This window comes from Erpetoichthys calabaricus, chromosome 9 (genome assembly GCF_900747795.2).
Source record: "Erpetoichthys calabaricus chromosome 9, fErpCal1.3, whole genome shotgun sequence".
Lineage (NCBI taxonomy): Eukaryota > Metazoa > Chordata > Cladistia > Polypteriformes > Polypteridae > Erpetoichthys > Erpetoichthys calabaricus.
The window spans coordinates 113211277-113220779 of NC_041402.2; the positions used below are offsets into that span (position 1 = coordinate 113211277).

A 9503-nucleotide genomic window follows, 5' to 3' on the forward strand; every position below is an offset into this window, starting at 1 on the left:
TGAACAGGATAAACATGAATTACAGTTTGTCATAGATTTGCGTTCCAAATACATTAGAACACATGCTTATTAATAACTTTTGTATTCTTTCAGAAATAAGTTTTAACTTAGTTCACGGTTAAGTAGTAATCTAATACTATATATTGTGTTTGAAGGAAAGTCTCTTTCTAGGCCGAGTTGAATAGAATTCTGAATCACGGAAGGCGTTTTCAAAACTCTGGCCACCCCTCATCATCAGTTTCGATTCTTGTGCTTCAAGAAAAACGTGTAGGTCTATTTTACTTTTATTCAATATGAACCCACGAAAAAGGAAGGAACCGCTGTTAGGTTTAATTTGAAGCGACGTGAACTACCGCGCGTGCGCAAAACGTGCTCTCAGTTCAGTTAATGTTCTGAGAGATATACTAATGACGCAATCTTCTGCAACACTATGTCGTGACTCCGCATACAAGAAGTCATGCTGATAGGGTTAAAACCATAATTTGCATATTATCTTAATCCAGTGATACGAAATATTTTCCCAGTTAAATGACAAGTTTCACACCAAGGAGTTACAGAAAAAGTATTCTAAAGGAAACGCATCTTCGGCGAAATAAATTTTAAGTATTCTGTTCATCATTATGAAATACCAAATTTTGGCACCTTTAAAATCCATCATCCTTTAAAAGAGCGAAGACAATAAGATCAGTGGATGTACGGAGGATGCAAACTGATTGAAGTTATCAAAATGTTCGTTTCTCAGTATATTGCCCCATCACTGTGAAGTTGTTTTCATTTCCTCAGTTATATGGCAGGTTTTTGCGTCAACACATCTTTATCTTCAGCAAATAACTAAGTCAGAAGTACTGTGTTAAATAAAAATGTGAACAGTATGTTTCTGTAAATTTATTAGTGCAATGTTCCACAACTGACTTTTTCAGGTTGCTGCTTTATGATATCCGTCCATAAATAGTTTGGCAGTGTTAAAGTGGTACCAGACCTAATGCATTTACTGTATTTCACAAGGAAAATAATATTGTACAGGACAAAAGAGGAGGTCTATTGGTTTTTATTTTTACTGTTGTTCTTTTGTGTATATGCAAGAAGCTCACCCATTTTATGCATTTTTACTTAAGTTTAAAATATTACTGGGTAATTATTATAATGGCGGAAATGTTCGTTAGTTCAACTCTTCAACATGTCTATCCTGTTTTTGCTATTCATAATTTATTTTCATCCAGTTAAGGATATATAGGTCTAATTATGAGAGGGGAGTGTAAATAAATGAGATCGTGAAATTCTTTTATTATTTTACAAGGTTGATTTGCTGTGGTATTTTCAGTTTAGGCCTCAGTGTTTGTGTCTTTCAGTGTTTGAATGAAAGCAAGTCTGCCCAACACAATAAGGTATGTCACAAAATACATGTTTTTGGCATTGATAGTAACAATAGTGCAAAGACTTGTGACATGCTGGAAAAATTACAAAATGGCAAAGTAATTTGATCTTTAATAAAAATCAGATTTGAGTTTATGTGTTAAGGTAGAAATGTGGTAGAATGATTACTCTTTTGGATATATTCTCAAATAATTGTTTCAGAAAGCATTATTTGTTGTGGTGTTTTGAAAAGTAAAAGTCATACGATTGATTTTATGTAAGCTTGTAACCATTCTGTTACAGATCATCACAGAATGTGTTCTGTGGTGGTCGTGTTGAGTAGTTGCACCACTTTAACTAAATATATTCAAAATTGATATTTAGCATGGCAAACTCTATACCTCAGATTAAGTGAAAATCAAAAAGAAATGTTTAAGGAGACAGATTCAAAGGAGAACATGAAAGTACAAAGTAGAAAACCACCATAGGTTTTCTGTTACAATTTAAACATTTTTAAAGGAGGAATACTTCTCTGTGTTTTTTTTGGCTTTCAATTCTTCATATATAAGTTGTAGGATGTGCTAAACTCCAATATTCAGCTACACATTTATAATATCATTTTATGAAATATATATTTAAATTTGATGACTTCTGGTATGTATTTGGCCTGTAATAATGATGATGTCAGACAAATTCATTTTTTAATATGAATTTTTTATAAACCATGAAACTATATGAAAATTTATAACTCCAGAGTCAATTAAACCTGCTATACAGCACAGTTGATCATTGTTGGTCATAGAGGGCCACGGTGGCTGCAGGTTTTTCTTCCAATCTAGTTACTTAATTGGAAAACAATCCTTGCCAATGACAACCGTTATTTGATATCATGACTTGCTAGTGTTTTAACTCTGCAATGTCAGATCATTTTTAAATCATAGATTTGTTTTCCTTTTTAATGATATCATACAAATCACTTGAAACCTAAAACGGATGAGTAATTTTCAGTTTTTCAATTTCTAGTCAGTTTCCTTTTGAGTACTTTATTAAACAAAATAGTACAGTGATAAATGCACACAGGTATAAATGGAAACTGGTAGCCTTTGTCATTAGTAGCTTATTGCTAATAAGGTCAATCAAAACATTGAATGCAGCTATTTAAGACTAAAATAGCAATTAAGGGTTCAAAATCTCAACAAGTGAAACAACTAAAATGAAGCAGAAAAATGTCACTTGAGCAATAAGTGCTTCATCAACAATAAACAACTTCTCATGAAGCAATTGGGTTGGACCCAAAACCTGCAGTCACTCTGGCCCTCCTGGAACGACATCGCTCCCCCCCTGATTTAAAGGATACGAGTCTTAAATTGAAAATCAATTAAATGAAGTTTACACTGGCCAGTAATAAAGAAAATGGTTAGAATGAAAATTTGTAGCTACTATAGCCCTCCAGGATCTTAGTTGGACACTCCTGCTGTATCGTATAAGGATGCTCCCACAGCAAAACAAGTCCAGATGTCTGCTTCCCGAACCAGTCTAATCCAAATATGTTTTGGGAACTGGGCACAAGACAGAAACAAAACGTGTACAGGGTATATCATTCTTCTCGCATCTGACCAATTTTGAGGCACCAATTGACCTAATCTCCCATTTGTAAGATGTAAGAAAATGATTCAGTCATGCAGGGTTAATCCAGCATACACTTTTTTTTTAATACCCAGTTCTTGCAAGTACAGTGGTGATTTGATTTATTTTGGTTGCTGCAAAAAAAGAAAGTTTTTAAAAATTTTGTATAAATACAAATAACTAGGTATCCTCTGTATAAGCAATCATGTAAATAACATTCACTTCATGTGTCTATACCACTGTTTGGAGTACTTGAACATTGAAAGCCCATTACAATGGAACACACAAGTGATCATCATCCCTCTATTTACTACACATAGAAATTGACAAAATGAGGAAGGTTGTCTCTCAACAATCTCGCAACATCTTCATGTTTCTAGATCAATATGCAGTTATTGTTATTATTATCATAGAGGGGTTTGTGCTATAGAACTTTGGGGGCCTTGGTTCGATTTCCTAGCTCATATGTCACTGGTCGTAGCATGTGCATATTAGTGCTGGGCGGTATGACCAAAATTCTATATCACGGTATTTTTCAAAATTATATCAGTTTCACGGTATTCAACGGTATTTTTTTCCCATGCATGAGTGGATGTTAACCACATTTTCCATTGCAATTACTGCAGTAGACTGGCTAAAAATAACCTGTTCCACTGTCATGAGAACTGTGTACATTGTACAAAAAAAAAACCATTTTAATGTGCACACAAGTATTAATACAGGTTTGCATGGCGCCATAAAGTGATAGTTTTCAAGGGGGTGGCACTAATGAAGAGAAGGAATCGCATTGCATGACAGTTGCAGTCAAAATATAGAACCTTTTTATTGAACAAATTTTGCAAACAACTTAAACTATAATTTTGACAACATATTTTCAACCATCCAAAGAGGCATTTAGATTTAGTAAAATATCCAGAGGTGCTTGTCAAAAGTTGTATTACACTGAACATGTCTTAGAAAAGGAACAAATAGTAAATATTTTTTGTAAACCAACTACACTTTCTGTTAATGTTAACAATCTCTGTCCACTGACACATTAAAGTGACTTTTTAAACAACTTTACCATCATTAAACTGCATAATATTTAAACTGATAAATAATAACAATAAAATAAATAATACTGCAACTTCCAGTAATAATACTATTACTTCAAGACTTCAAGCTCAGGTGCATTACACAGTATTCACCAAATAAAAATAAAATAAAACAAGTGCAACTTGGTGATGACCTCTTTACCAAATGAACCATCATTTAGGCAAATTGCATTAATATGGACCTTGCTTCAAGCTAAGCTATATACATAAATAATAAAACTGCAACTTGCATTTATAATGCTGTTTATGGTATTGCCCTACGGAATCGTATTAGGGCCACGGTGAAGAAAAAAAAATACGGACACAGGGAAGAAAAAAAAAAACTATATGTCAAGAATAAAGTCGACATGTTGATTTTATTCTCAACATTTCCACTTTAATCTTGATGCTTATGTTGAGATTAAAGTCGACATTTCCACTTTATTCTCATAGTTTATTTTATAATTAAAGTAGAATGTCGTAAACTAAACTTCATCCTAAAATCAATGTTTAATTTACTAGATTTTCTCAAACTCCTTCATAAGTTAATGTAGCACATTAAATGCTTTGTGTTGTGTTCCCCAACCCAGTTGTTAATCACTGCGCGCTTCTTAAACTGACTTCCTCTGCACTAAGAGGAGGTGCCGGCAGCGATCACCGCACAGAATACATTCACTTCATTATATTCCTGCTCTCTGAAAATTTAGAATGCTAAGATATATACTTGATATCATTTTCAGGATGAAATGCATTAAAGCAAGTTTTAAACATTCACGGTAGTGTCGTGGTAGTACTGATCCCTAGCAGTAAGGGGTCCCCAGGTGTACGTTCAGTGTAGAGAACTTTATGGCAAGTGTGACGAGGCTCCAAAAAACTGGATGTATGAATGGGTATCACACAGGTTTAACTTAAATATTGTGTAAATGTTGGGTTTGTGATCTGGTGGTTGGAGACGCGAACACAGAATTCAATGGATGTTCTTCTGAGTGGGCTTTCTTTATTGCATGCGTGCTGTCTCTGTCTGACGTACCAAACCCTCAGCTCCTATCCTTCCTTTTTCTTTCTCCACCTAACCAATCACCACATGATAAACGTCTTTGTGAAATTAAAACTAGTTATAAACTTAGACCACGGAGTGTTCATAACTTTAAAAAAAATCTTTGTTATACATGTTTAATTAAGCCATCCATTCAGGGTTGCGCCCATCCTAGCAAGCATTGTGTATAAGGCAGGAGCAAATCCTGAACGCCAGCAGGGTGAATACGAGCAAAACATACTGGGTCAATATAGCATAACAAAACCCCACATCCTACATGACTTTGAAAGGAAACTGAAGCACGCCGAGTAAACCCACCAGAAAAACATGCAAAATTAAGGCAGGGTACACCCGAGACCCCCTTGCTGTGAGGCAGCAGTGCAACCTCCACGCCACCGTGCCCCCATATGATTAATACATGCTTTAATGCATTTCATCATGAAAATTATATCAAGCATTTATCTTAGCATTCTAAATGTTCAGGGAGCAGGAATATCATGAAGTGAATGCATTCTGTGCAGCGATCGCTGCCGGCGCCTCCTCAGTACAAGAGGAAGTCAGTTAAAGAAGCACGTACCAATTTAACATGGCTCAGGAAACACTTAACACAAAGCATTTAATGTGCAACATAACTTATGACGGGGTTTGAGAAAATCTAGTAAATTACATATTCATTTTACAATGAAGTTTAGTTTGCGATGTTCCACTTTAATGACAAATTACGAGAATAAAGTCAACATGTCGTCACACTATTAAACAGTACCCAGGTACATTACACTGTATTGAAAAAAAATAAAACAAGTACAACTTGGCTTGCAGTATTATCCAATAGTATAGAAACAGTATTCACAGATTTGAACATAATGGTCCACATCCGACCTTTTAAAACCAAATTATCTCCAGGCAAAGGACGTGACTCCTTTTTTTTTGGCAAAAGTTCTTCTATGTCATCATGTTCAACTTTATCGTCTGCTACAGCTTCAGTTTCGAAATGTTCTCTGTCCATTTTCACCGCGCTATACCTCCACTACCGCATGCACTCCGTTGCATGCCTATTTAGGAGTGTAGCAGTGAAAAAGAGCCCCTGCGCAACACCTCCACTGACGCATGTACTCCGTTGTATCTGTTTAGCGGTGTAGCAGTGAAAAAGGTTCCCCCTTAAACAGTTTCCTGCTGCGCCACATTCCGAACGTTGTTTAGGCAGTGTTGCGGTATAAGAAAAATCCATATCATAACAAAAATAAAAAACGATTTTCGGTAAAATTGTTATAGTGCATATACTTAAAAATATCACTAATACAATGTAACAAAATTACAGTGATACAGTACATTAGTAATTGGTCAAATATTGGCTCATATAGTGCCTTTCAGATGTGCTCAAAATCACATAATATGCCTGTAGCAAAGAAGCAAAAAATAAGTAATAATATACATGTAAAGTATAGTAAAGTAATCTTGTTCTGCTAGTGATGCTGGTGTGCTGCTTTCTTCAGCTTTAAGGACAGTTGGTTCCAAGAACTTAAATCTTCATCACAGATCAAGCTAAATATCCATGTATCTCCAATATTTGACTGTTTTGTCATTCTGTTGTCTCATCTTAACTGTTTGTTCGGAAGGATTATACCACAAGTAAAAGAAAATGTACCAAAAAAAATACCAAGCTGTCTTCAACATTCGGTACATAAGTGCTTATAACATATGTTATATCAAACCTTTTTCATGTAGAAAGGAAATACTGTTGTATGGAGTTAGCTAAATGCAAATAAAATAATTTTATGGAAAGAGTAGTGCAGAATAATCTGACATTCCAAATGAGAGTATTCAGCAGGTTAATAATATAAAGCATTTAAATGATGTGAATACAGGTTGAGCATCCATAATCTGAAATGTCTGGGACCAAAAGTATTTTGGGTTTCAGATATTTTTGATTGTTGGAATATGTGCATATCTGTAATGAGATATCATGGGGATGGGGCCCAAATCTAAACACTAAATTTATTTATGTTTCGTATACACATAGCCTGAAGGTAATTTTATATGATATTTTTGACAATTTTTTAACAATTTTGTGCATGAAAAATTGTTTGTGCATAGTAGTATCAGCAGAATACCTGCATCAGCTGTTATACAACAAAAACAATCAACAAAACAATGGCAGGCTTCTAGTCGCCACCATTAATTCTGTGCTTTGATTAAAATGTTACTGTACACACAGAATAAGCAAAACACACAGTGAGAAAACCAACGTGGGTTTAGGGGTGACAAAGGTTTGTTAATAAACTGACACCAACAGAGTGTCAGAGCCTATGTTCTCACTAAGCTGCACCATGGAACACTTGCAAATCACTCTGCCCACTCTCACACAGCAGCTTCATCCTTTCAACTCATTCAGACCCACACCGCCACACTCGTTATATGTGTGTTGGTGTGTGTCTTCAAAGGGGGAATTTAAAATATCACTTGTGAACGGTAAGTACCAGCTCATGTATTATTTGCACCTACTCAACAGTAAAAAATATATTAGGTGGAATATTGATCAGAGCCTCACATGGGCAAGTAAGGTCAGGTGTGGAGTTTTCTACTTGGGCATCATTTAGGCACTCAAAGTTTCAGATATTAAAGCAATTTGGATATTCAACCTATATATTAAAATAACATTCTCACTTTCAGTTTACATCTTCTTCATGTCCCATTATGTATAATTCAATTAATTTGATTTAGTTTTATTTTCTAACATTTAAAAAAGCAAAAGTGATTTCATGTTTGATGTTATTCAGCTTGGTAGTAATTTCAGAGTTGTATTCTTTATTTACTGTATAATATAATTGTAATATAATAATAACAACAATGTAATATAGTTATATAATAATTATGCAAATATAACGTGTGTGTATATGTATATGTGTGTATATATACTGTTATGTGTGTGTGTGTGTGTGTGTGTGTGTGTGTGTATATCTATAATAATAAAAGGCAAAGCCCTCACTGACTGACTGACTCACTCATCACTAATTGTCCAACTTCCCGTGTAGGTGGAAGGCTGAAATTTGGCAGGCTCATTCCTTACAGCTTACTTACAAAAGTTAGGCAGGTTTCATTTCGAAATTCAAAGCATAACGGTCATAACTGGAACCTCTTTTTTGGCCATATACAGTAATGGACTGCAACTCACTGGCCGTGGGAGGCGGGGTTGCGTATCGCGTCATCATGCCTCCCACGTAATCACGTGAACTGACTGTGAAGGAGAAAGGATGGCCTTATATGGCGTTCGTTTATAAAACAGCGGACAGGCGACGTCAGCGCAAGAGGCGAAGCCACAGTTTAGAAAGGTTTACTTTTCTTCTTAATAAAAATTTTAAAGCAGTACTTCGCCACTGCGAAGCGCGGTATTTTGATATATATCAAAATATATCGCATCATCACGCCTCCCACGTAAGCACGTGAACTGACCCGCTGCCGTTTGCAATGCCATATTCGCGAGATACAAGTTTAATGAGAAGACACGAGATATAAACGACAGTTTGGATCACATTGTAACAGAGTTAATATTGCTGTAGCGAGAAACTTTTAACTGCCGGGTCTTAGCTAACATTAAATAAACCCGTGGACATTGCAACATCACACAAGAGAGCGGCTCACGTGAAGTGACTGAACGCAGCAGGAGTGATCACTTTGATGAATCAAACCTGTTCAAAAAACACATTACACAATTGATAAGGTACGAAAACATAATGAAAAAAAGCACGGTATAAACCGTAACTTTAAATTAAGTTTATAGAAACGCTCCCGCTACCATTTGCAATACCATATTAGCCCCTGCGAAGCGTGGGGATTTTGCTATATATATTAAACTATTTCAACCATTCTATGATCTGCTTCTCGCAACTGAAAGAGGGCACCGTGGCAGAAGTTAGCCGGCTTGCTGACCAACCACAAAGCGTTTCCTGGTAGGTAACCACCCATACAATCAGATTGTGAATCAGACTACGAATGCCTGCAATGTAATTACCCCGATCTACATGCTGTCAAATGAACGACCCACACACCGTGGCACAACGTTAGGGGCTTCGCCTCTAGCGCTGACGTCCGAGGTTCAATTCCCGTAAGGAAGTGCAGTGAGTGTGTACGCCTGATAAGCCCACAATTACGGCGAAACACGTGTCGCGTACTATGCATCTTCAAAGCACGGTGTAAACCGTAAGTTTAAATTGAGTTTATAGAAACGCTCCAGCTGCCGTTTGCAATACCATATTCGCGAGATACAAGTTTAATGAGAAGACACGAGGTATAAACGAGAATTTGTAACAGAGTTCAAATTGCTGGAGCGAGAAACTTTTAACTGCCGGGTCATGTCGCGTGTTCTCCGGTAGGTACACCAAAAAATGTATACATTTATGCATGTAATGGGCAAACAA

General features: G+C 36.0%; 1 protein-coding gene across 2 annotated transcripts in view; it reads left to right on the forward strand.

Annotated features, from left to right (window-relative positions):
- Nucleotides 1-9503, forward strand: part of LOC114658051 (CCAAT/enhancer-binding protein gamma-like) — a 99960-nt gene that overhangs the window by 190 nt on the left and 90267 nt on the right. The gene's annotated exons all lie outside the window — the stretch shown is intronic.